The 25,900-nt window shown below is 47.2% G+C and overlaps 1 protein-coding gene across 1 annotated transcript in view; it reads right to left on the bottom strand.

The window, feature by feature from the left end:
* SLC27A1 (solute carrier family 27 member 1) overlaps window positions 1-25,900 on the bottom strand; it is a 225,170-nt gene that overhangs the window by 197,973 nt on the left and 1,297 nt on the right. The window lies entirely within an intron of this gene.

The raw sequence follows: 25,900 nt of genomic DNA, 5'->3' as shown, positions 1-25,900 counted from the left end.
CCTCAACCCCTCACCCTCAACCCTCACTCACCCTCACTCTCACTCACCCACACCCCTCACTCCCTCACTCCACCCTCACCCTCCCTCACCCTCCAGCCTCACCCCCACCCCCTCACCCTCAACCCCTCACCCTCCACCCTCACCCCACCCTCCCACCCTCCCTCACCCTCACTCACCCTCACCCACCTCACCCTCACCCACCCTCACCCACCCTCCACCCTCACCCCTCACCCATCCCCTCACCCTCACCCACCCTCACCCACCCTCACCCACCCTCACCCTCAACCCCTCACCCTCACTCACCCTCACCCCCTCACCCTCACCCTCACTCACCCTCACCCTCAACCCCTCACCCTCACTCACCCTCAACCCCTCACCCTCACTCACTCTCACTCACCCTCACCCTCACCCTCACTCACCCTCACCCTCAACCCCTCACCCTCACCCACCCTCACCCACCCTCACCCTCAACCCCTCACCCTCACTCACCCTCAACCCCTCACTCACCCTCACCCCTCACTCACCCTCAACCCCTCACCCTCACTCACTCACCCTCAACCTCACTCACCCTCACTCACCTACCCTCACCCTCAACCCCTCACCCTCACTCACCCTCAACCCCTCACCCTCACTCACCCTCACTCACCCTCACCCCTCACCCACCCTCACCCACCCTCACCCTCACCCTCACTCACCCTCAACCCCTCACCCTCACTCACCTCACCCCTCACTCACCCTCAACCCCTCACCCTCACTCGCCCTCACTCACCCTCACCTCACTCACCCTCACCCCTCACCCTCACTCACCCTCACCCTCACTCACCCTCAACCCCTCACCCTCACTCACCCTCACTCACCCTCAACCCCTCACCCACCCTCACCCACCCTCACCCTCACCCTCACTCACCCTCAACCCCTCACCCTCACTCACCCTCAACCCCTCACTCACCCTCAACCCCTCACCCTCCCTCACTCACCCTCACCCTCACTCACCCTCAACCCCTCCCCCTCACCCTCACTCACCCTCACCCTCACTCACCCTCAACCCCTCACTCACCCTCAACCCCTCACCCTCACTCACCCTCAACGCCTCACCCTCACTCACCCTCAACCCCTCACCCTCACCCTCACTCACCCTCAACCCCTCACCCTCACTCACCCTCAACCCCTCACTCACCCTCACTCTCACTCACCCTCACTCACCCTCAACCCACCCTCACCCTCACTCACCCTCACTCACCCTCAACCCCTCACCCTCACCCACCCACCCTCACCCTCACCCTCACCCTCAACCCCTCACCCTCACTCACCCTCAACCCCTCACCCTCACTCACCCTCAACCCTCACCCTCACTCACCCTCAACCCCTCACCCTCACTCACCCTCAACCTCACTCACCCTCACCCTCACTCACCCTCAACCCCTCACTCACCCCCAACCCCTCACCCTCACCCTCACTCACCCTCAACCCCTCACCCTCAACCCCTCACTCACCCTCAACCCCTCACCCTCAATCACCCTCACCCTCACTCACCCTCACCCTCACTCACCCTCAACCCCTCACCCTCACTCACCCTCACCCTCAATCTCACCCTCACTCACCCTCAACCCCTCACCCTCACTCACCCTCTCACCCTCAACCCCTCACCCTCACTCACCCTCACTCACCCTCAACCCTCACCCTCACTCACCCTCAACCCCTCACCCTCACTCACCCTCAACCCCTCACCCTCACTCACCCACCCTCACTCACCCTCACTCACCCTCACCCTCACTCACCCTCACCCTCACTCACCCTCACTCACCCTCACCCCTCACCCTCACTCACCCTCACCCTCACTCACCCTCACCCACACTCACCCTCACCCACCCTCACTCACCCTCAACGCCTCACCCTCACTCACCCTCAACCCCTCACCCTCACTCACCCTCAACCCCTCACCCTCACCCACCCTCAACCCCTTCACCCTCAACCCCTCACTCACCCTCACTCTCACTCACCCTCACTCACCCTCAACCCCTCACCCTCACCCTCACTCACCCTCAACCCCTCACCCTCACTCACCCTCACCCTCACTCACCCTCAACCCCTCACACTCACTCACCCTCCACTCACCCTCAACCCCTCACCCTCACTCACCCTCAACACCTCACCCTCACTCACCCTCAACCCCTCACCCTCAACCCCTCACCCTCACTCACCCTCACCCTCACTCACCCTCAACCCCTCACCCTCACCCTCACTCACCCTCACCCTCACTCACCCTCAACCCCTCACCCTCAACCCCTCACCCTCACATTGTGTTACAATAGGTGTCACATTTGCGAAAGATAAAACTATCTAGAGATGTAGCATAACGACCAGAGCTGCCATATAAGTCACGCAAATACAAAACATGTTGCATTCCAAATGCTATAGGTGTCACATTCGCGAAAGTTATAACTATTGGCATTGTAAATGACAAAGCCATCAATTTAGCAATTTTAACAACGAAAAAATAAATAAATTATGTCATTTACAAGACCAATAACTACAACTTTTCTAATGCGAGACCTATTGCATTCCAACCCCACTCATCCACGCAACGCCACTCACACACGCAATGCCACTCACACACGCAACGCCACTCACACACGCAACGCCACTCACACACGCAACGCCACTCACACACGCAACGCCACTCACACACGCAACGCCACTCACACACGCCACTCATCCACGCAACGCCACTCATCCACGCAACGCCACTCATCCACGCAACGCCACTCATCCACGCAACGCCACTCATCCATTTGCAAAACGAAAAATGTCAAACTCTTCTATTGCGAGACCTATTGCATTTTCAATGCTTGTTAAAAGGGGCTTCGAAACGGGTCCCTATCGGGCTCTGTTTTGTGCCCTGGCACAGGCGGTCCGTTTTTTTCCTGGACTGCCGTGACAGCAGGCACATCGATGTGCGCTGCTCACTTCTCATCAGTGGAGAAGTTACAGCATGACGTCATGCCAGGTGAGTGTGTAGGGGAAGGGAAATCCTTTAAAGAGTCATTTTCTCTCTGGATTTCCCTTCTCTTTTTTAAACTCAGGAGCAGCAACATTGTTGTGGTGTCACCAGGGCTTTTTCAATATTATATACAAGCCATAGTCGCTGTTATTTATCTCATGCAGCTAACAACCATTGACAAAGCCAATAGCCCTGACTTCTTGTAGGTATGTTACTTGCTGTATCATATATTTGGATGCAATGAAAGAAACAGCAAAATACACGTCGGGCAGCACACTATGCTAAGCACAGATTTTACCTTGTGTATTTTTATGCCATGCCCCTTTGAGAGACCACCAGTTTTTTCATCCCACTTATAGCCCTACTCTCACACAAAGACCAGGTGTAGATTGGGCAGCAAAGTGCAAGATCAAGATCCCATCACCACATACCCACAAAACAAGAGAAATATTCACAACTGCAACACTGCAAGCCTCCGTCCACCCCACACACAAACCACATAGAGCATGAGCAGCAGTAACTCAACTAAGACACACAGTACAGGACAGCATGTGTGCAGTGATTTATTCCCTCACACAAAGAAGTGAACAGCAGTGCAGGCTACCCTCACAAATGGATCAGGCACTGCGGGAGTCGAAGCAGTGCAAGGCCGACTAATAAACAAGGCACAGGTGTAGCATGGGAGGCAATGGTGTGAGATTCCCACACATACCGCAAGGGGACTGCATGGGAGCAGACAACACCTGCAGTGTGTACGGGACACGGATCTTGAAGGCACAGGGGTAAGGTGACCCTGCAATGCTCATGGTAACACCATTCCAGTCATAAACAAACGAGTGTGAATGGGCGTTCCCTATACAAGGCAAACACACCCCACTGGGAGATGATCTCCCTTCCAAGCTCACACAAACATAAGTTATAAAGGCACAGGAGGTGCGTGGGAGCTCCCAGCAGAATATGGCAACACACGTTAACTCAGGGTTTTCCAGGTCTCATACTTCCTTAGCAGATCATACTACCGAAAGTTGCAGGACAAAGGTTTCACCACCCCCGAAGCAGCATTGAACCGCATCACCCCTTCACAGGAACTCTGCAACAACGTATCAAACTTCTTCCACAGCAAAATAGTGAACATCTACAGTAACTTCAAAAAACAACCAGACCCCAGAGACCTCATCTCTGACCTGACCACCGCAAACCAAGACTGACACTTGACCAAATGGAAAACACTTACCAGAAAAGACACAGCAGAAATCATGCAGACGGTCCACTACGGAGGTCCAACAGATCCTTGCCCCCACCACATCTATAACATGAGAGGATCTCCAATCAGCAACACCCTCACCCACATCATCAACTCTGGCACTTATATTTTTTTATTACAAATTAAACAATGGACAGAGACAGACCCGGTGTACCGTGTAGGTGGAGCTCACAGCAGATTGCAGTAACACATGTGCTGCAGGGAGAGTTCCTAGCTTAGCATACTGTAAAACAAGCCAAATAAGCTGAAGAATGAGAGAGCTCACTGCACTAAATTGTAACATTTCGTATAGCGACGTGAGCACAGAGGCTCGCTTTTCAAACAGCAATAGGCTGCATGCCACTGGAGGGGTGCAATTCTCAGACCCGGCTCCTTAGATAACATGATTTGAGTTTTGAAATCCACCAGACTCCGTAAGGTGTCTGCTCCTCCCTTGCCAACATCCATCCATGAGCAAGACTCCCTCAATGCTAACGGGCCCAGTGCTGCCCAGTTTCCCAGGTCCTTGCATGACTAGCTGCCCTAGCCCAGGTTTCTTTTTTTGAATTCTGGGACTTGTAGTTGGGTTTATTCCATTCTAAAACTAGGAATACGAGTCCCAGAATTCAAAGGAAAAATAACCTGGACTGTAGCGTGTCCTATGAAACTTAGCAGAGACGCAGACCCTGGCACGGCGGGCATTCCGCTGACATGTATTTTAGGGCTGCTGGACTCCAATGCGTGCCACATCAGAGGCCAAAGTGCCAGAAGCTTCAGGAGTGAGCAAGCAGAGTCTATGTAAGCTATGTTGGTTCTGCTAGTCCTTCACGGGGCGGGTATGGGAAGACGTAGTTCCAGTCTGAATTGAGGTGCATGCCTCAGACATGTCGCTTGAGAGCAGCGCCACTCTGTATCCCCGCAGAATGCTTTGGCACAGTGCAGACACTAGGGGCCATATCATTCAACACATTTCCCCATAGACACAGCATGGGCAAAACCCTTTGATACATCTGGCCCTAGGCCCTTTGAACCAGTCCTGCTCGCAGCTGAGTCACAGAACACTTGGCATCGGATCAATGAGGCAAGAGCGCGCTGGGTGGGTCACGCGGTTTCACCTCAATGCAGAAGACTACGACTTGGGGTTGCATGGAGGGAGGTCTGCGCACAACGAGCATAGAACTCACTAGACAAGCCAGTCGTTCAGCTTTCTCGCTGATAGGGGCTAATCTGTGGAATTCCCTTCCCCCCTCAATCTCCACTCTGGATACTCACTCTTTATTTTGTAAGACCTTGAAGACCTGGCTCTTCACCTGCCCTAACCTTTAAGCCTTCGAAATCTTAGACATATTTTACTCTGATCCCTTTCCGCAGCGCCTTAATGCCGAATTTCGAGCTCTACCAAATTTATATTCATTCATGCCTATGAGCTGTGAACTGCAGGGACTGCGGGCTGAAGCACAAGTGTCTGGGAGTTCACGACGTGGTGTAAACATTTAAAGTTTGGGGGAGAGTGAAGCAGCAGGGGGTGGTGGAAACGAAGATGACTTCTACAGTCTGCAAACATGTGGGACCAGTTAAAAGAAGAATTTAGAGAAACATGCTAGGGCAGGGTTTCCCAAACTTTTTGGAACAATGACCACATTTTTAGAAAGACAAACTTTCACAGCCCGCCTAGCTTTTATAGAAATGAGACGGGCAATTTTTAACTTAACTAATGCATCATGTGGTAGCGCACGATCGCTAATCTACTCTGCACCACTGCACTCTACACCACTAGATTCTGCAACATTCTACGCCACTGCACTCTACACTATTGTAGTCTACGTCACTGCACTCTACACCACACTGTTCTACTCTGCACCACTGTACTCTACACCACTACTCTCTATACCACTCCACTCTACTCTATGCTACTCTACTGTATACCACAGCACTACCCCTCTGCACTCTACACCGCTCTAGTTTCAGCCACTCTACTCTGCACCACTGAACTCTATGCCACACTGTTCTACTCTGCACCACTGTCCTCTGCACCACTGCTCTCTATGCCACTCCACACCACTCTACTCTACGCCACTACTCTTCGCCACTCTACTATGCACCACTGCACTCTACACCATTCTAGTCTTGGCCACTCCACTCTACTCTGCACTACTTCACTCTACTCAAGTGCACACTACACCGCTGCCTTCTACCCTGCACCACGCCACTCTATGCCTCTTCATTGCACTCTGGAACAATCTATTCTACGCCACTGCAAGCAGCACCACTCACTCTGTACCATTCAATGCCACTGCAGCCTACACTACACCACTCCACTCTCCACCACTGCACTCTATGCCATTACACTCTACACCACTTTACTCAAAATCAATGCATACTACGCCAATCTACCCTGCCACTGCACCCTTTTAATCTACCCTGCAACATTCTACGCCACTGCACTCTGCACCATTGTGCTCGAAATCACTGCACTCTACGTCACACTGTTCTACTTTGCACCACTGTACTCTACGCCACTGCTCTCTACACCCATTACTCTGCACCACTGCACTCTACTCCAATGCACTCTACAACAGTCTACTCTCCAACACTACCACTGAACTCTACGCCACTGCACTCTACCCTGCACCACACTACACCACTTCACTCTATGCCACTCTGCAACACTCTACTCCACTCTGTGTAACATCCTCTCCACCACTCCTCTCAGCTCCACGCCACTCTATGCCACTCCACTGTACGACACTCTACTCCACTTACTCTACGCCCGTCCACTCTATGACACTCTACTACCTCCACAGCACTCTACACCACTCGATGACACTCCACTTCACTCCATGCCGCTCACCTCTACGCCACTGTACACCACTCCACACTCTACGCCAATCCATAACACTCTACTTAGTAACACTCTACTCCATGCCACTCTCCTTTATGCCACTACCTTTTATCCATGCTGAACAGCAGTCGCACTGGTGCCCGACATGGATAAAACATATTCGCAAAGCCAATAGTTCTGGCATAGGCGAGACCTATTGGCTTTCAAGAGAGGGAAAACGCACAACGAAGGAAGATAAAGACAAAAAAAACACCACAAAGAGAGAAAGGAACCTGCAGGAGGGAGATAAAAGGCAAGAAGCGTCTGGAAGTCGATTAATGCTGCCTAAGGTGGATTCCAGACTATGTAGCCCTGGTATTCGGCACATGGGTGTCATCTGCGGGCTTCTGATCAAAGCTTTGGACACCAGCACTTGTTCTTTAACATATTAAGCACTGTCTCAGTTATCACTTTTGAGGTGAACTCACCTCAGATTGGAGAAGGAAACAGGAAGTGAAGACATAATTCCACCCACTCCTTGGATGCTATAAGCACTGTCTTACCCAGAGAATGTCACTTTTTTCCCCCTCCTGCCTTTGGCCAGGATGGAATAGGAACATTGGATCTTTTCCTGGCTCTGGTGTACCTCGTCACATTTCCTTTGAGCCAGGAACAAGGTAAACAGGGGCTGCATAACTCCCTGGGGGAGGGGGGGACAATGAAGTTCACTCTGTCTTACCTGGATGTCATCTTACCAAACTCAGATGTAGGTAAAGATAACACAGGCGATGGGTAAGTTCTACGTCGAACTCACAAGGGGCGCCGGAGTTGTTATCCGCTGGCCAGAGGTCTGGTGGAGTCGCGGGTGGGTGCAGAATTACGCTCTGCTCTGCTATATTTTCGGCTCGCGCATGTGCATTAGAATGTGTAATATGCATGCGCAGTCGACTTTTTAACCCCTTCCATGCGTCGGACGGCCGGCGGCCGGCGTCATGGTGGGCGTGTGCGGAGGACGGCCGGGGGCCGTCCGAACCACGCCGTAAATCACCCGCACCGCTGCGGAATTTCCGCCGCGGTCAAGGGGTTAATAAGCATGTATGTCGCCTGCAGAACAAGAGCGCAGGTTTTTCTCTATTTAAACAGTTGGCAAATGGGACACAATGTTGCGAGTCCCTGCCCTGGAGAGATGTTGACTGCAATCCTGTGTGTGCAATTGGGCAAGCATTCTAGGAAGAGAAGGATATCTGGCTCTTCCTCCTCCAGTACTTCTCCCTCAAGATGTCATAAAACGTGAGGAGCAGTCCCTGGAGGATAAGATAAGGAAGATTGTGTTAGAGCCTGTGCTTGCCTTACAGTATCTTAAGTCTGAGTTGCACTTAATGTGACCAAGCTTGGGGGCAGAAGATGAAAGTATTGGGCTTGTTCATTCTGATCAAAGAGGAAACTATAGGTCCCCGGAAATCTTGCGCAGAATAAGGCAAAATGTGGGTTTTCTAATGGAGAGGTTACCCATTACTTCTTCAGAATCAATACGGAGACAGTTTCAGCAACCATACTCCTTAGGACTTACCATTCACCAACATGTCTCTGAGGTGGTGAAGAGAGAATGGAGGGATTCTGACAAAATAAATTTTCCTAGACTTATGTGTAGCCTATACCCTCTGGAGGACACAGAAAAAAATATGCCTAAAATCTGTTACAATGGATTCCTTTGTGGCTACTCTGGTTGGTTGAACTTCCATGACATAGGAGAGTATCTTAAAAGTCCCAACTAAAAAAATAAATGTATACAGGACCTGATCTAGCCATGCGTGCTGGAATATATGGAGCCCACACAAGACAGTAGTTGATTATGGACATAAGAGAATTTTTAGAGTGCTCTTCGCTGCTAGAAATGACGGAGAACCAAGTAGAGTTCTTATCCAATATGTCTTTTGATATAGTAAGAGGATTACATTGGCGGAAGAAACAACAGTTTCCGCTACATTAAATCTCTATGTGAAGGTGTGGCATACTGATGAAGCACACATATCAATGGCCTTACAAATGCCTTTTGAAGGAAACATACTGTTTGGCCTAGAGCAGGAATAACAGCCACACAGCATTATCAAAGAGAAGAAACGCCCTTTTTGTTTTCACCACAACACAGATCCATCTGTTCAGGTTTTTGGTACTCATCAAAGTCCTCTTTTTGCCAAACTTCTAGAGTTCAGGCTGGCAAATGACTTGAAGAGGGATAAGCAAATCGATATAAATAATTCCATTCAAGATGGAAACAATACAGAAAATAATTCCTTTACTTCTAGACAATTCGTTCATGATCACAATAGACTTGAAGGACGCTTACTTCCATACACCTATCATAAAGGAACATTAGAATTGTCTGAGATTTTTTGAGCTAAAGAAATGCTATCCGTTCCAGGTATTGCCTTTTAGTTTCAAGTCTGCCCCAAGGCTATTCACAAGTATGATGGCTCCCTTGGTGACACTGCTACATCCTCAGGGGTGTAATATGTTTCCATACCTGGATGATTGGCTCCTCCATTACCGATCACAAGAGAGTTCTGGATGGTTGGATTATATTGAAGGAGTATCTACACAACATGGTTTAATGATCAGTCTGGAGAAATGCAAACTGAATCCCTCTCAAGACAAAATGTGCATAGGAGAATATTTCAGGACAGAGATTAGTATGGTGTTTCCGCAAAAGCATAGAGCAACAAGGTTAAGAACGACACTCGTATCTCGCTTAGCTCAAGCTGAAGCACCAGCAAGACATTGGCCGAAGGTATAACGATGCATGGCATCTTGCGTGGTACCATTATTATGGTCATGGCTTCACATGAGAAAACCCTTGCTTTGCCTAGCAAAATATTGGAAACCTGATTTAATAGATTGGGAAACGGAGATCTCTATAGCAGATCTGATTGAGGGCAACTACAATAGTGGCGAAAACTAGAATTTTCAAACAAGGGTTTCCCTTTATATTACCGTCTGGGGGTGGTAAGAGATTCCCCTCCAGGAATGCCAGATCCAAAAGATGAGAAACAATGATGTAAAATAGGATGACTCAAGGGAGATGGTCAACAAAGGACAGACTGAAATCATCAAATGGGACAGCCTTATCAGCAATTCATCCGGCGCTGATACACTTCAAGAAGAACAGAACATGGTCAATTATTATGTGGTTATTTGGACAGACAACACAACAGACAGCACTACAGTGGTGGTGCACATTAATCGACAGGGAGGAAGAAAATCCTCCTCCAAATCTAATAGCACTAATGACTGGGTGATGGGCAGAAAGCCATCTTCTTTCCTTAAAGGCGATTGACATCACGGAAAACAGCAGACAAACTAAGTAGAGTCCTCATATCATCTCAGACTCTGTCCCTCACTCCCCAGGAGTGGTCTTTAATATGCAAACATTTTGAGGAACCCTTTCTACTCTTAGTCTCCCAAAAAGACAAACAACTTCCAAGGTTCTTCTCTCACTATCATGGTCAGATGCATTGGGAGTGGATGCTCTATCTTCACCTTGCCTTCTCATCTGCTATATGTCTTATCGTTTCTTCTACATATCCCTCGTCTACTCGTAACAATTCAGAGGGAATCAGCAGTGAGAGAAGTGGTTCCATTCTGACCTCGCCAATCTTGGTTTCCTCTTCTGAAAGCTATGCCTCTCTTTCCTCTGAGGAGAATTCTCCTGTCTCCCTATTCTCCCAAGTCACTAAGCTGTCTACCTCTCAAGAAGCTAGCTCTGTCTGTGCAAAGATTGAGGGGGTCAGGCTTCAAACGAGTGGGGTACCAGAACATCTAGCAGAGGTCATTCAGGGTTCCAGACGTCCCTATACTTTGAATTCCTACACGAAGCATCGGGGGAATTTTAAGAAATGGTGTTCCTCTAGATCCCTTTCTCTGGTGAAATGCAGAATCTCGTCTGTCCTTCAGTTTTTACTAAATAGGTTCCAAAAGCAACAAGCATTTGCAATGCAATAGGTCTCGCAGTAGTAAAAGTTGGAGCTTTTGTTATTGGAAATAGTAATGCAATGTGAGTATGTGTAATGTTTATATTCTGAGAGGCAATGGGAAAGAGGAACAGGTTAAAGAAATGAAAGATAAATAATGAGGGAAGGATCTTGCCTATCCAGTTGTCCTACATAAAACTGTAGAGTCAGAAATGTTAGAGATACAGTCTACTGATGTAGCCTTGTTTATACGTGCAGTTAGTGGACCTCTTTATCCTGTTGTCATTTGATTTAATGGGAGCTTTTCTTTTTTTGTGGCGAAAGTGGTGTTGCGAAAGCTGTAGTTTTGAATGTTTGTTGGAGAAGTGGCCTTGGTTAGGGCGGGAGCTTGGAGTGTGGACGTAAGGTACAAAGCTGGAAGAACGTACGGCAGATTGGAGGGCCAGCTACGGAGTTTGCAGAGTTACCGTTGTTGGGCAGCAAGGGTGCACTTTAACAGTGTACATTTATCGCGGAGGGTAAGTATTACTTTAGGTAATAGAATATGTAGCATTTTGATGCGTCTGAGCTGCAGGTGCGTCGGACTAGACTGGGCCGAATGTTATAAGTATTGTGTATTTTTTTTAAATAGATATTATATCGAGGTATATGTTGCTGGTGGCATTTGTATAGGTGAGTGGGAGGTTAAGTTATGTAATATTTGCTAGGTTTTGTAGCGGAATTATTGGTTGCTATTTAATTAAGTGTGGCAACTGTACAAAAAAAAATGTGCATTATAACAAAAATGTTGTTTATTACAGTGCAACTGTAAGAATGGTTTTGTAAAAGTAGGAAGTACAACATTATATAAACATTAAAGAAGTGGGAGTCAATATAGGGACAGAATACATAATGAAACCTATTTTTAGCGCCAGATATTAAAATATATTTTGGTGTAACCTACTAATTTATATGTATAAAGGCGAATTGGTGAATGCTTGGAGTGTGTACGTAAGGTGCAAAGCTAGAAGAGCGCGCGGCAGATTGGAGGGCTAGCTATGGAGTTTCCTGAGTGACCGTTGTTCGGCAGCAAGGGAGCACTTTAACGGTGGACGTTTATTGCGGATGGTAAGTACTACGCTAGTTAATAGAATATGTAGCATTCTGATGCGTGTGAACTGCAGCTGCTTATTATTATAAGTCCTGCGGCAGAGGGGAGTGGAGCGAATGTTGTAAGTATTGTGTATCTTTTAAAAAAATAGCTATTATATCAACATATATGTTGGTGTTGGTGCTTTGTATAGTTAATTGCGAGGTCAAATTATGTAATATTTACTAGCTTTTGCAATGGAATTATTGTTTGCTGGTTAGTGCATGTGATCACGCCATGCACCAGAGGCGTGGATGTGTTTTTGAGAGTGTGTGCATATTTGCTGTCCTTCCAGTTATGGTAACGTTGCTGTATGCGTATAAGCAAGGAAGCACGAGACATGTTAACGCGGTGTAAGCTGGCGCGTGCATATCTCCTGTCCTTGTTTAGCAAGGAAGCCAACACAGAGGCAACGTGCCATAGGCTGTTGCGTGCACATGTGAAGTCCTCTCAGTTGTTCAGCAATGAAGCAGGAGGCGTATTAACACGGCGCCAGCCAGACCCGCGTGCACATCCCCTGTCCTGCGAGTTGTTGAGCAAGGAAGCGGGAGGCGTGTTAACGGGGCACCAGTCATACACGTGCACATCTCTTGTCCTGCAAGTTGTGCTAACGCCGCCATACGCGTTTACAACTGCTGTCCTTTGTACGAGTGCACATCTCCTGTCCCCCTTCCGAACCCAAGTCGACAACAATAGAGCTCGCCATGGCGAACAGCGCAAGCGCTGAATTGCTAGGCGAGACATAAAAAAAGGCCCCTCTGGTCTTTGAGAAACCAGTGTGCTGCCATCAGAGCTTTAGAGAACCTTGGTTTAACTCTAGCATGGATTAGCTGGTGGTAAGGCTGCTGAAAGATTATCTATTTCTAGGCCTACCTCTAGATTTACTGTTCCTCCATGGGATCTTCCACTAGTTTGAAAGCATTCCAGGAAGTACAATTGGAGCCTTCGATTTCAGATGACGTAAGGTACCCATCTTTAAAGGGTGTATTTTTAGCAGCTGTTACCTCAGTCGGAACGATTGGTGAACTTGGAGCCTTATTAAACACACTCCTTTAAAAAAAACTGCATTACAAGGTCATGTTCAAACATAATCAGGCCTTTTCCCCAAGTTAGCTTCCAAGATGCATAGGGGGCAAGAAATGTTATGACCCGCGTTTCTCCCGCCTCGTCCCTCTAAGGAAGAGGAAACTTTTTTAATCAGTAAGATGTAAAAGAGTGGCTTCTGCATACCAAAAGTGCCCTCATATGTTTAAGAAACTCCACTAAGGCAGAGGAGCATCATCCCATTGCTTTTGAGCAGTGAAAAACGAAAAATAAAATGATAATAACAAAGGTTATTATCATTTTATTTTTCCTTGCTTACTTCCTGCAGTGAGCTGAGGAAGGGGCCGCCCATTCACGTCGACACCGCCGCAGGAAGGAGGAGGAGTGGTGGCACTACTTTAAATGCCCATGACGGTTTGACCAGCTATCAAAGGCCGGCCAAACCGCCATGCGCACTTGGATGTCTCCACCCGAACTGTGCTTTACAGCCGGGTGGAAAACAAGCAGAGGGTCACGTCCCTTACTATATCTAACTATGGCGCTAATACCAATCACAGTGCTGCTCTCTTGCTGGGTCATGCCAGCATGAGAGCAGTGTCTAGATTGGCATAGAGGACCCTGTGGCATGTCAGGAGTCGGAGAGCAGAGGTCAAAGAGCACAGAGGCTGCAGAATGTAGGTAGCCATTATTTTTTAAATTATTTTCTCCTGCACTGCCCTTGCACGAGCTTCCCCACCACTTAAATGCCAAAGCAGCTGCCACTCATAAATATTTCTTTTTGGCATTTGGTCGTGTTAACCAGGGCCAAACAGTATTCAATATTACTTTGAGTTGTAGGATCAGAACAACTATTGGTTAGGAGTATCTCTTGTGGCAAGCTAATCAGACCCTCCAGGATTTCGCGATTTCGAGGTTTGCTGCGAAATCGACACTTTTGTAAAAATGCTGCGATGTTTACAGAAGTGCCCGCGAAAATGAAGGAGTGCGGGGAAAAGCTGAAGCAGCTTAGGTCAGCAGCAAAAGGATGCTCCGGTACCTGGGGGGTTGGGGGGAAGGGGTGTGTACTGTGGGGTAACACAGGAGCATTGGTCCTCCTTCAGTACCAGCTGCTTGTGTCATGGGTGGAAGTGGAGGGCTGATGGCGGTGATTAACACTTAATACTCAACATGACAATAGAACAGGTTGTTGGTGAAATGCCAACACACTTAAAGACTGAAACACTCCGACACTATATTTAGGTAATTACAGAAAATTACTAGGAAGATACAGGATTGCTGATAAAACAGGGAGCCCGAAATCTCGAGTAAAATATGAACAAAATAGTTTATGCATGAGCTAGCTAGCCTCAACTGTACCTCAAATAGTCCAGACACAAATAATGAAATGTACAATTACAAACATTATCAGCTAGTAAGACGCAGCCGGTGAAGCCAAAGACAATCCTTGCAACAAGTATAGTTGCTGTCTCTGGATATGCAAAACTCATGTTCGACTGCAAGCTTAGTTTTCAGGCACGGACTTTCAGATGGTAGCACTGTGAAACTTAAAAAAAAAAATTACTCTTGGAGGGCTATGTGAAACTAAAATGACTAGTTCAAAGCAGAAACAAGGCCTACAGACAGAATAACAGTTTCAATCCATTAGGTAAGCCTGAGAAGTAACATTAATTTATATTACTAGTTTCTAGCAACTTCGATAAACTGTGGGGGGCTTTGGGTCTCTAGGGTGGGGTGGAGTAATGTTGGGAAAGCAAGGGATATAATTACAGGAATTTAACCTGGCATTTCAGCAAGGATGCAGTAAGATTTTTAAATTCACTGGTGCATGTGTATTATACTGTCCTTGGTCGAATGCAAGAGTTTGGGCTCTCAGGAGCTCATAGTCTCTATATTGTTCAAGACCTGCCAGATCGGAACAAATGGAACAGTTATTCAGCAGTCGAGAGCAGGTCATGAGATGTCAGCTGCTCTGTGATGTGAGCTTTTGCACTTGTGCTGAAAAGCCATGGTTGCAGAATGCTTGCAACAAGTCTCCGTTGGTTGAGTCCGTGAAGGAGAGACTGTCTTCTGTACAGCTTGCAGTTGCCTCATCTGTGATTTCCAAAAAGGCTGCTGTATCTGAGATGGCAAGACGAATATGTATTCTGGAATGGAATGGGCTAAGCAAATGGAGGATTGCATTTCCAAGGGATAACAGCATTAACCGGTGGGCTGCATCCTCTGTTCCATATCCCAGGTTGCCTATTTCAAAGTGGAATACTCAGCTAAAACAGTTTCCATTGTTTAAAAACTGAAAATGGATGAATATGAGTAAAATAAAGTGCTGCAAAAATGCAGCTAAATTTCCATATTTGTGCCGCTAAATTTGCTAATCCATGCCGCAATATCCTGGGGGGTCTGGCTAATGTACCTTAAGGAATACAGTGCAACGCCATTTAAGTGATTGTGGCCTCCTGGGCTGAGGCTCAGGGTGACCCTTTAACTGAGACCAGTTGAGTTGCAAATTGCTCTTCGGCTGTCTAAAGGGGCAATCTTATGAGGAAAATGTGTATTTTCCACAGGAACTTCTTTTGGTCTTTATTCACTAATTGAATAAAAGTAAACATGATTAGTGTTCTCTTTTCTATGTTTACAGTGGTCTGGTTGTGAAGGCCAGCCTAGCTAACGTAAATCTCGAAAGTAATGATAAGGACATGGGACACAGAGATATTGCCCTTACTAGTGAATTCCATTATCCTTAGTGCGGATTGTACTCGTTGCAGTCATTAGGATGTGCCATCCCTTATTCCCTTAAAACATCTGGAGTCTCCTGTCCAAATTGTTGGGGGAGTTATGGATGCGGGGTGTTGGCCTACTCTTTCCTTGGCTGTAGGCTGACCATGGCAGTTCCCACTACTCTACACTTGGTGCAGGTAATTTGATGACTTCCATTGTACTTATGCACCCACGTACGCACAGTATGGGTGGGAATTAATGTACATGGGCACATGAGCGCAAGGGGTTTTTGTAACATGTACAGGTGGGGAGAGCCAAGAAATTAAAAAGGTGATCTTCGCCCGCCAAGGGTCTGGCTTGGCTCCAAACGTCAGCACATGAACTGTGGCATGAAAATGTTTAGCATGTGAATTTTGTAACACACATCATATAAAAATGTGTTTAAGTCTTTGCAAAATGTTTTTAAACGCGCAATTCACCTTAGTACGTACGTATATATATATATCACTGCATTCAGAGGCATTTATTAAAAGGGATACTTTTTAAATATGATTTTAGAAACATTCATGCCTCTCCCACACCCTGACCACACTTGCACACTACGAGGCAAGTCTGCTGGCATGTACACCCAACATATGGCCTAGATTCTTACACATGGAGCAATACTATAGTCTATTAAATGAAATACAGTTTTTTTGTACAGTACACTCCCTGCACTCCTATTTGAAGGGTCTGTCATGGTGCAGTAAAATATGTACCTAGCTTCACAAAGTTTGGGAAACTGGCCTTGATCCCAGGTTTTCTAGTTTCACATTACTCAATTCAGCCGGTAAACGGGTACCTCTTTTTCTCTCCTTTTTTCGATCAAAGGTCACAGCTCTGCAGTCAGTTCTTGGTGCATGAGGTTGGAGCATGGGTGGTGGGCAGAAGCCACATGAAAGCTTGCCTTGTTTGGGTTTGAGGGTCACAGAGAACCTTGAGTTGACTGAGCCAGAGCAGGGTCTCTAGCTTGAGCGTTCAGTGACTCCCCCACCTCTAGTGGTCTGTGAACAGAGGTATGGGCACATGGACTACGGGCACAGGTGACTGAGCAGCTTCGTTCACATGGGCAGTGCGAGGAGATCCGGGTACAGAGAGATCAGGAAGATTTTGGGGTACATCATGGACACCACATGCATGAAGAGCTTGGGGTAAATGGACAGTGCGGATGTGGTCCGCTCGAGGAGTTTGGGGCACATGAAAGCATCGCTAGGAGCTGTAGGGGAAAGCAAAGCTTGAGAAAGAAATTCAAGAGGCAGAGAGTAAAGACAAAATAAATAAATGTGTAAAGGGAGGAAAAGAAAGAAAGAACAAAATGAAGCAAAATAAATGAGAAAGGTGTGAGTTCTCCAACAAAGCCACAGTCCTCTTCACGTGCTCACTGATGAACCTGGTTTTGGCCTGTGAGCCATACACCTGCAGATGAGATCTATGAATAGTGGGGCATACAATCTGCCCATATTCCGTCTCTTCTACCCTCGTACCTCCTACTTGGTCTCCAGCTCTTCCTGTGTCCTTCCTAGCCCCCCTGTTTTTACAATCTTTTTATTGCCTTTTTAGGTCGAAGCACGACCTGCATTCAATGCGTAAGCATTGATTGCAGTGTGCTTCGACAACTATTGCTACCCGTTTTTGGGAATGTGGACATGAGAGGGTGCACGAGCGCAGATGTGCTCAGTTTTGACCTCGTGAGCGCGCACGGCGCCGTGCCCCTCTCCTGCCTCATTCCCTTGCGCAAACACTCTACACTCACGCATGCGCACATACACAGGCATACACAGGCACACACACACTGCATACACACACGCAAGCCCACGCGCACACACACAGACACACGCACACACACGCACAGACACATTCGAACACACACAAACACACGCGCGACCCCCACCACTTACCGGGCTCTTTCGGCGTGTTCAGTGTCTAATCTATGGCAGCGCTGGTACCAGGGGGCAGGACTTCACTTCCGGGGCTCCCTCCAGCACCTGGGAGCCCCGGGCTGCGGAGAGGCCATCAGTCGGCCGGCTCCACTTCTTCCTCGGCGGCGGCGGCGGGCGGGACTTCCTGCCGGATTGCAGGCCCCGCCCCCGTCTCAGGCAAAAGTGCCTGACTTCCGTTTTTTTTTATTGGCTATGAGGCCATCGAGAGGCTTCGTTGATGTCAGTAGCCGGAAGATCCTGGTGCCCCATGTGAACTGGATAGCTGCTGGCGGGTAGATTTCCCTAAGGCGGGCTCACTTAAATTCCAACAGGTCTGTATCATTTTTACTTCCGTAACAACCTGTGTGCTTCCCCCACATCGGCCCTTGACGTTTATGCATTCATCTCTTCCTCGCTGGGTTGGTCTGAAAAGCCGCTTGTCTGCCATGCTGCCTGCCGTAGTAGCGGAAAGTCCAATGTTTTCGACTCTCGCCTTCAAGAAAAGACAACCAACACTATATTTGGACTGCTGGCCTGCTTGCCCCACACTATCTAGATTTTTCTTGATACATAATATTTGTGTTTGCAGTGTTCCTGTGTGAAGCTTATTTGAATTCCCACTGTTAGTCACTCATTTGGACTTCGTTTTATAACTGAATGTGTTAATTCCAGCTTGTTGGACATCTCCTGGCATGCGTAGAGCGGGTAATGAGGCAGAAATTCCCATCAATCTTGTGAAAGTGTGTTTGCAACTACTGACGCGTGTCGGCGTTGTCACTTAAGGAGTTCGGACAGTGTAGCGTAGACACTTACGTCAGCCTTAAGACGCTTTGTGCCAGTTCATGCAGCATGCTCTACCACAACAGTTTCCTTTTCAAATGAGGTCTGTAAAGAAGCTTTTTTGTGCAGCAGTTGCTACTGTTTAGTAATGATGGAATATACGGAAACACAATTGAAATATCAAAAGGAGTAGTTACGCAGCTGGTTAAAGCACCACAGACAAGTGAGTGTACGAGAAAACGCCTACAGCTGTACAGAATCACTCTACTGGAGTAAGTCATCATCATTCAATGAAGCCGGCTCTGAATGTGCTCCATTAGTTACCGGTGAAGTCAAGCATCAATAGCAAAGTTTTTTTTTAAAACTTTATTTTCATTTTCACAATGTATAAACAAAAATTGATCAAACATACATTTCAGCCAGTAGTGCAGAGTACATTCCACAAGGTTGAGATCATATAAGCAATGAGTGGTACGGTTATGATTCAATAAGAGCATGTCAGTAACCCAGTGATTCAATGTAGCAATAAGATCCTACCCAATGCGTCACACAGGATCATAGTGGTGAAAGAATGTCACATTTCTAAAGCAACTAGGAAATACGCATAACCCTGCAATAATATGTTGCTCAACCCACACCTGTACGGTCTAACTCATCCTGAGAATCATCAGTATCATTAACACCCAACAAATACTGGCGGTACGGACCCCATATATCTTTGGGTGCCATCGCACTGGTATCAAAGCATTATAATTTTTAGATTGGGTGGAGCAGTATGCCAATTCTTTCTTCCACCCCTCAACAGTAGGCAAGGGGCCTCTCAACCACCGCATGGCCACCCTCCACTTGGCCAGAAGTAGTCCTAGTGCTGCCAACTTGCAAACTCCCTTTGGAATCTGTTTGTCATACCCCGGTAGAGCCACTAATGGAGTCTCCGTCAACTCAGAATCTAGCATTTTGGAAAGGACCTTAAATCCCTTGCTCCAAAAACTACGTATGCCTGGACATTCCCAAGCTAAATGCGTAAAGTGGGCATTGGTCGCAGAACATCTCTGACATTTATCATCCTCCCTCTATCCATATCTATGTAGACGTGCTGGTGTGTAATATGTTCTATGAATATACTTAAAATGTAACAGACGATGCCTGCCATTCAAGGAAATTGACTTAATGGTAGTAAAACACCAAGACCATTGTGCCTCCGAGATAACCATACCAAGCTCCTCCTCCCAGTCTAGTTGAAATTATTGTTTGTTCTGCTCACAGGGAACGTTAAATGAAGAGTAAAGCATGGTTACACAACGTTGTGGAGACTGTGCCTGGAGAAGGTACGTCAGTGACGACATCTCTATCGGTTCACCCATATCGGAACACAACAGTACACTCAGGGCACTACGAAATCTAGGATACTGAAATGTATCCAGTGCTGTAACCCCATATGTATGCAGTGATGCCTGTTTCCATGTTTTAACAGTCCCATCATGGAATAAATCACCCATTTGGTTAATAGGCAGCTTAGCTAGTGTGTTCATTGTAGCTCTATCCCCCCTATGCGGAAGCCATTCACACCATTGTATCGGCAATTTAAGTGAATATATTAATTTTAACTGGTTTGTTGGCAATTTTAGAAAGGTGGTGTCCAGTCATCCGTCACTTGTCCGTCGGTTTATTTCGATTTTTGGAATTGGTTTGCAATCCCCCGGGTTGCAGTCGCAATGTAGGCTAGATGCACGGCTGCTATTAGTTGTGGATACTACAGAAAAAACCCACAATTGTTTCATGTCTGGGACGTGTGTGCACTGTGGGCAGCTGTGTATATACTCGTGTTGGGTTGTGCGTGAGTTTGTGTCTGCGTGTGGGATGTGTAAGCCTGTGTGGGAGAACAGTGGATCGGGTGGTTTCCCTCGTGGCATGCAACGTTCAGGCACCAAACATACTCTTTATATGGCAGCGTATTTATCAACATTGTCCACGGGACCTGGCCCATCCGGGGCTTAAGGAAAACAAGGTCCTTGTGGGCCCCCAAATCGGTACAGCCACACGGTACAAACACGACAGCCATAAAAGAGGAATGCAAAACATTCTCGACTGACATCAGGGCATCATTCCTCCTCCTCCCAGCGCTCTGAAGAGTCTAGAAACTTCAGGCGCTTCCATTCCAGGCAGATAAGGGAAGTAACATGCCCAAGCAGCGGAGCCAGGATTCCCTACATAAACATGGCTATAAATAATACTTAGAAGCACTCACAGCGCTTTGAAACTGCACAACTAGTAGAAAGCACGTTTTTACAACAGTAAGTAGGATATGAATTTGGTGGTTCAAGCTTTATTACCAATGTCCCAAAAAGATATTATTATTTCACTTCTGTTCTTGGATTTTCGTCATAATAAAATACAATGAACATAATATTCACAAAAGTTATTTACAAAAGTTTAAGCTATTGCCATTATAATAAATTACAGTAACTTTTTTTAAGTAGTAATTATTAAAAAAATTACAAGCCATTTTTATTTGTAATATCAATAAATCTAAGTCATGTAAATACAACACATATTGCGTTACAAATGCTATAGGTGTCACATTTGCGAAAGTTAAAACTATTGGCATTGTAAATGACAAAGCTATTAATTTTTCTATTTTCAAAAGCCTCTGAAGTGTGGAGTCCCGCAGGGATCATCGTTAAGCCCGACGTTATTTAACGTCTACATGAGGCCACTGGCTGAGATCGTCCGCCCATTTGGTATTAAGATCGTTACCTATGCGGACGATACCCAGCTGGTGGTCTCCTTAGCACAGGCAGGCGGACCCTCAGCCAATGTAGATCTCGCTGGCTGCATGGAGATGGTCAAGAGCTGGATGACCAAGTCTTGTCTCAAACTTAACGGAGACAAGACTGAGCTCATGCTCCTGGGTCATACCGTACCATCTACCATAGACACTCTCTGGCCTCCCAGCTTGGGCCCTGCCCCTATTCCCAAAGACGCCATCAAGAGTTTGGGTGTCTGGCTTGACAGATCCTTGTCGTTCGATCAACAGGCAACAAAACTTTCTGCCACTTGCTTCGGCATCCTGAGAGTTATCAGGAAGATCCTGCCTCTTCTCCCCTTTGAAGCAAGAAAGACCGTGGTTCTGGGCCTAATTCAGTCGCGACTGGACTACGGAAATGCCTTGTATCTCGGAGCCCCTGACTTCACCCTGCGCAAACTGCAATTAATACAGAATTGCGCAGCTAGAACACTCTTACAACTCCCCCGCAGATCATCAGCAAAACCCGGACTGAGGACACTGCACTGGCTCCCTATAAAGGAAAGAGTAAACTTCAAAGCACTCTGTATTGCCCACCAGACCTTCTGGTCTACAGGACCGGCAATCAATATCCCTCTCATTACACCCTACCTCCCCACAAGACAGTTGCGCTCCACCTCTGCAAATCTAGCCATTGTGCCGCCAATAAAGAAGTCAAGGTCAGGAGGCCGCTCCTTCTCCTACAATGTAGCTAAGAGGTGGAACGCTCTGCCCCAGCATCTCAGATCTAATTCCAATATTCTCTCCTTTCGTAAACACCTGAAAACGCTCCTATTCACTACTTAATGATGGAGCTGAACCTGCCTCCTCTAACCCAAACCTCAGACGGTATGCTTAGCGCTTGGACGCCTCAGGGCAGCTATGTGCGCTCTACAAATCGGAATTCATTCATTCATTCATTCAAAACCAGCACATAAATAAAAAAATTGTCATTTACAATACCAATAGCTCAAACTTTCCTAATGCGAGACCTATTGCATTGCAAATGCTTGTTACATATTACATTCCTATGCAACTAATACGTGACACATATTTGCACTCAAGAGTGACAACAGGAGTTATCAGGGGGTTGAGATGAAGATTCAATGAACAAATAATGAAAAACAAGAACTGTCAAGTTATAGGAACTCTGCCAGACAATGCCCCACCGCGCCCAATAGGATAAGGCAGCGCCCACCATCACTTTGCTGCTAAGAGTCTGTGTCTGTCACCCCGAAGTCTTCTGCTCTGTATCTTCCGAGATTCCCTTCCTCTGGAATCACCCTATCTGGGCCCCTGGGGTGTCCATATGCTTCCACGCCCACCCCAACCAGGATACAAAGAGCCCCTCCCTGCAAGGATTCTAATATATCCAGTTCCTTGACAGCTGTTGTCAACCTCGCATCTATCTATATCCAGCTCTCACTACAAGTGCAAATACCCCCCCCCCCCAACCACCTCCGGCCTCCCCACACTCACAGGTTCAGGCAAGCGACAAGTGCAAAAAGGGAAAAAATAGGGAAAACTGAAAAAACAGTTCCTGGTGAGGCTTTCTGCAATACTCAGATATCAATTGCAGGGCCCGCTCTAATATAAGGCTACATGTATTTATTTATGCTTATATATAAGAGCGCGTCCTTCACCCAGAGGTGATTGAGCGCTTTACAGTAAATAATAATGAAATACCAGCATTTGTAAAGCGCACAGCTACCTCCAGAGAGGTGTCCCGGCGCCGGGGGTCTTAGGGAAGATTAAGCAAGCTATTGCCCAGTCACATGGTGCTGGGCTAACCTTCCCCCGGGGATCAAACTGTGAACCCTGTGGTCTGGAGTCAGGCACCCTGGCCGCTGCACCACACCTCTTCCACAACATTCTCCAGTGGGCCGATTCCACATATAATGCTGTAGGAGATCGTTAGCACCCATTAGTACGCGGACATTAGTCCGCGTACCATTACTATGCAAGCGTTACAACACATGCGATGTAACAACGCATAGCCTTTAGTACAAAAGTTGTTACAACGCATGCGTAGTCGGTGAGGGGGCGTCGACTTTCAAGAAGAGGGTCTGCGGCGTGCGCAAGTCGGTGAGGGATCGTCCACTTTCAGGAAGAGGGTCTGCTGCTGCTTTTCTGGCTGGCTGTTGGTCATGCCCATCTCCGCGCCTGCCCTCGGGGCTCCTTATTCTGCCTGCCCACGACGGAGGAAACAGGAAGGGGGAGAAGATTGGAACCAAGTGTGGAGGTGAATAATAGGAACCACGAGGAGAGGTAAGAGGGGCTGCGTAGGGTCGTGCAGTGTTGTGTACTTGTGTTTGTGTAGTGTAGAGTAGTGTTGACAGGGAGTAGGGACAGGACTGAGGTAGGGGCAGGGTCGAGCTGGGGGTAGTGTTTTAGGGTAGTGTTCTGATGTTAGAGTTGTGTAGGGTACTGTTTTAGGGTCTATGGTAGTGTCGGGGTGTCGTGCAGGGTAGTGTTTGGGAGTAGGTACAGGACTGGGGCTAGGGGCAATGTTGTGCTGGGGGTAATGTTTTATGGTAGTGTTCTGGTATTAGTGTAATGTAGGGTAGTGTTTTAGGGTTTAGGGTAGTGTTGGGGGTCGTGCAGAGTAGTGTTTGGAAGTAGGGACAGGACTGGGGCTAGGGGCAGGGTCGTTCTGGGGGTAGTGTTTTAGGGTTGTGGTGTTAGTGTAGTGTAGGGTAGTGTTTTAGCGTTTAGGGTAGTGTTGGGGGGGTCGTGCAGGGTAGCGTTTGGGAGTAGGGACAGGACGGGGGATAGGGGCAGTGTCATCAGGGGGTAGTGTAGTGGTGTTTTAGTAGTGTAAGGTACTGAACTTTTTGAGGGTTTTGGTAGTGTTTTTAACTTTTGAATTTGTAGTGTAGTGTATTTGTATGTAGTGTTCTTTTTTTTTTAAACTAGCTAAGTTTTTAGTTCGCCTACATTAACACTTTCAATGTAATGGTATGCCAACTAAAAACTTGCGTAATAACGGTTATTGCTAAGCAAAAACTGCGTAGTAATGGCATACGAACTAATTGCATGCAAAATAACTAGTCATATTCGTAGGAGATTTTTACGGAACTGGAGCAGAAGGGGTTAACGTAATATGTGCAATAAAGTATGGTACAGTGATATTTTATTGCACACATTACTTTAACCTGTTCCAGCAGGTGCACAGACTGGGAAAGCTGTAGTGAGTAAGTATAACGGGCTAGCTTTTCTCCTGGCTTCACCACTCACCCAACTAACTGTGTGAGTCACTGCAAATAACATTGCCCTCCAATCCCTTAAAAGGAAAAAAACACACAAAAAACAGCTTCAGTTATATATTTTTGCATGCGGGTTTAGGTTTCGTCTGCTGTTCTTTGTACAGCACCTTGGTTCGAGACAGCCTGTTAACCAAAAAAAAAAGAGAAAGAAAGACATCTCTGTAAAGTGTCCAGCTGCTTCTCCAGAGCTTTTATTGTACACCAGGGTCGGACTGGCCTATAGGGCACCCTGGCAGTTCCCGACAGGCTGGACTCACAGGCCAGTGTATGGGAACGTTTTTTTACTGTTGATTTCCGTGATATTACCATAAATATTGCCTGCAGCAAACTGTAAACACAAATAAATGCAGTCTCACAAACCTAGACTGACACAGCGTGACTTTATTAGCTCTCAAATAACTTGATTTGCAAATGTGGGCCACTTTTTGTCAGCTATCTGGTTTGTTTGCTAACTGTTGCCCGTGACTGTTTTTTGTCCCCGTCTGGCCCTGCTGTACACCATTCCACATCTCAATGGTAGGTACTCATTTTATTAACCTCAGATGGGTGAAGGGCCAAGCCCATTCCACTGGAACCGTAACCATTGACCAACAGGTTACAAGCAAAGCTTTGTAGCAGATGCATTAACCAGCAGAGCTGCCCTGTCACCCATAGAAGTACGATGGTGCCTTTTCTTTTAAACGTTTAGTGTTCAGTAGGCCTGTTTTCAGAATATGCCTGGCTTGCATTCCACGTGGCACTTGCTGCCAGGGTTGTATACGTTTGTAACACATTAGTATAAGGTGCTACCTCAATTGTACTCTGCTAATCGGCCTCGAAAGGATGAAGCCATGAGCCAGATCTGTGATGTGCAAATATAAGAAGCGGAAGCAAATGCACTGACCTACCCTACCCCACCCCATAGTGGCATCCGCGGCAAACTCGTTAGACATAACTCGGAGCAGTGTTGCTAAGTGTCATAAATGCCGAGTTGACAATTAAGTGCGAGTTGCTGAGCACCGGAAACCACCTGCTCAAATTAAGCACTGGATTGTTCTGACAGCCAAAGGAGGATCAGTAGGCAGTCCAGCATTCAGTGTGAGGAGATGTAGTGGAACGTTCATCTGGGAGGGAGAGAGATGTCAGTCAGCGCGTGGGTGCACCGCGAGCAATGAGTGGAGGTTGTGCAGACAATCAGCAGACAGGGAGGC

Source organism: Lissotriton helveticus, chromosome 1_1, assembly GCF_964261635.1.
Source record: "Lissotriton helveticus chromosome 1_1, aLisHel1.1, whole genome shotgun sequence".
Lineage (NCBI taxonomy): Eukaryota > Metazoa > Chordata > Amphibia > Caudata > Salamandridae > Lissotriton > Lissotriton helveticus.
This window is presented reverse-complemented; position numbering and strand designations above follow the sequence as displayed.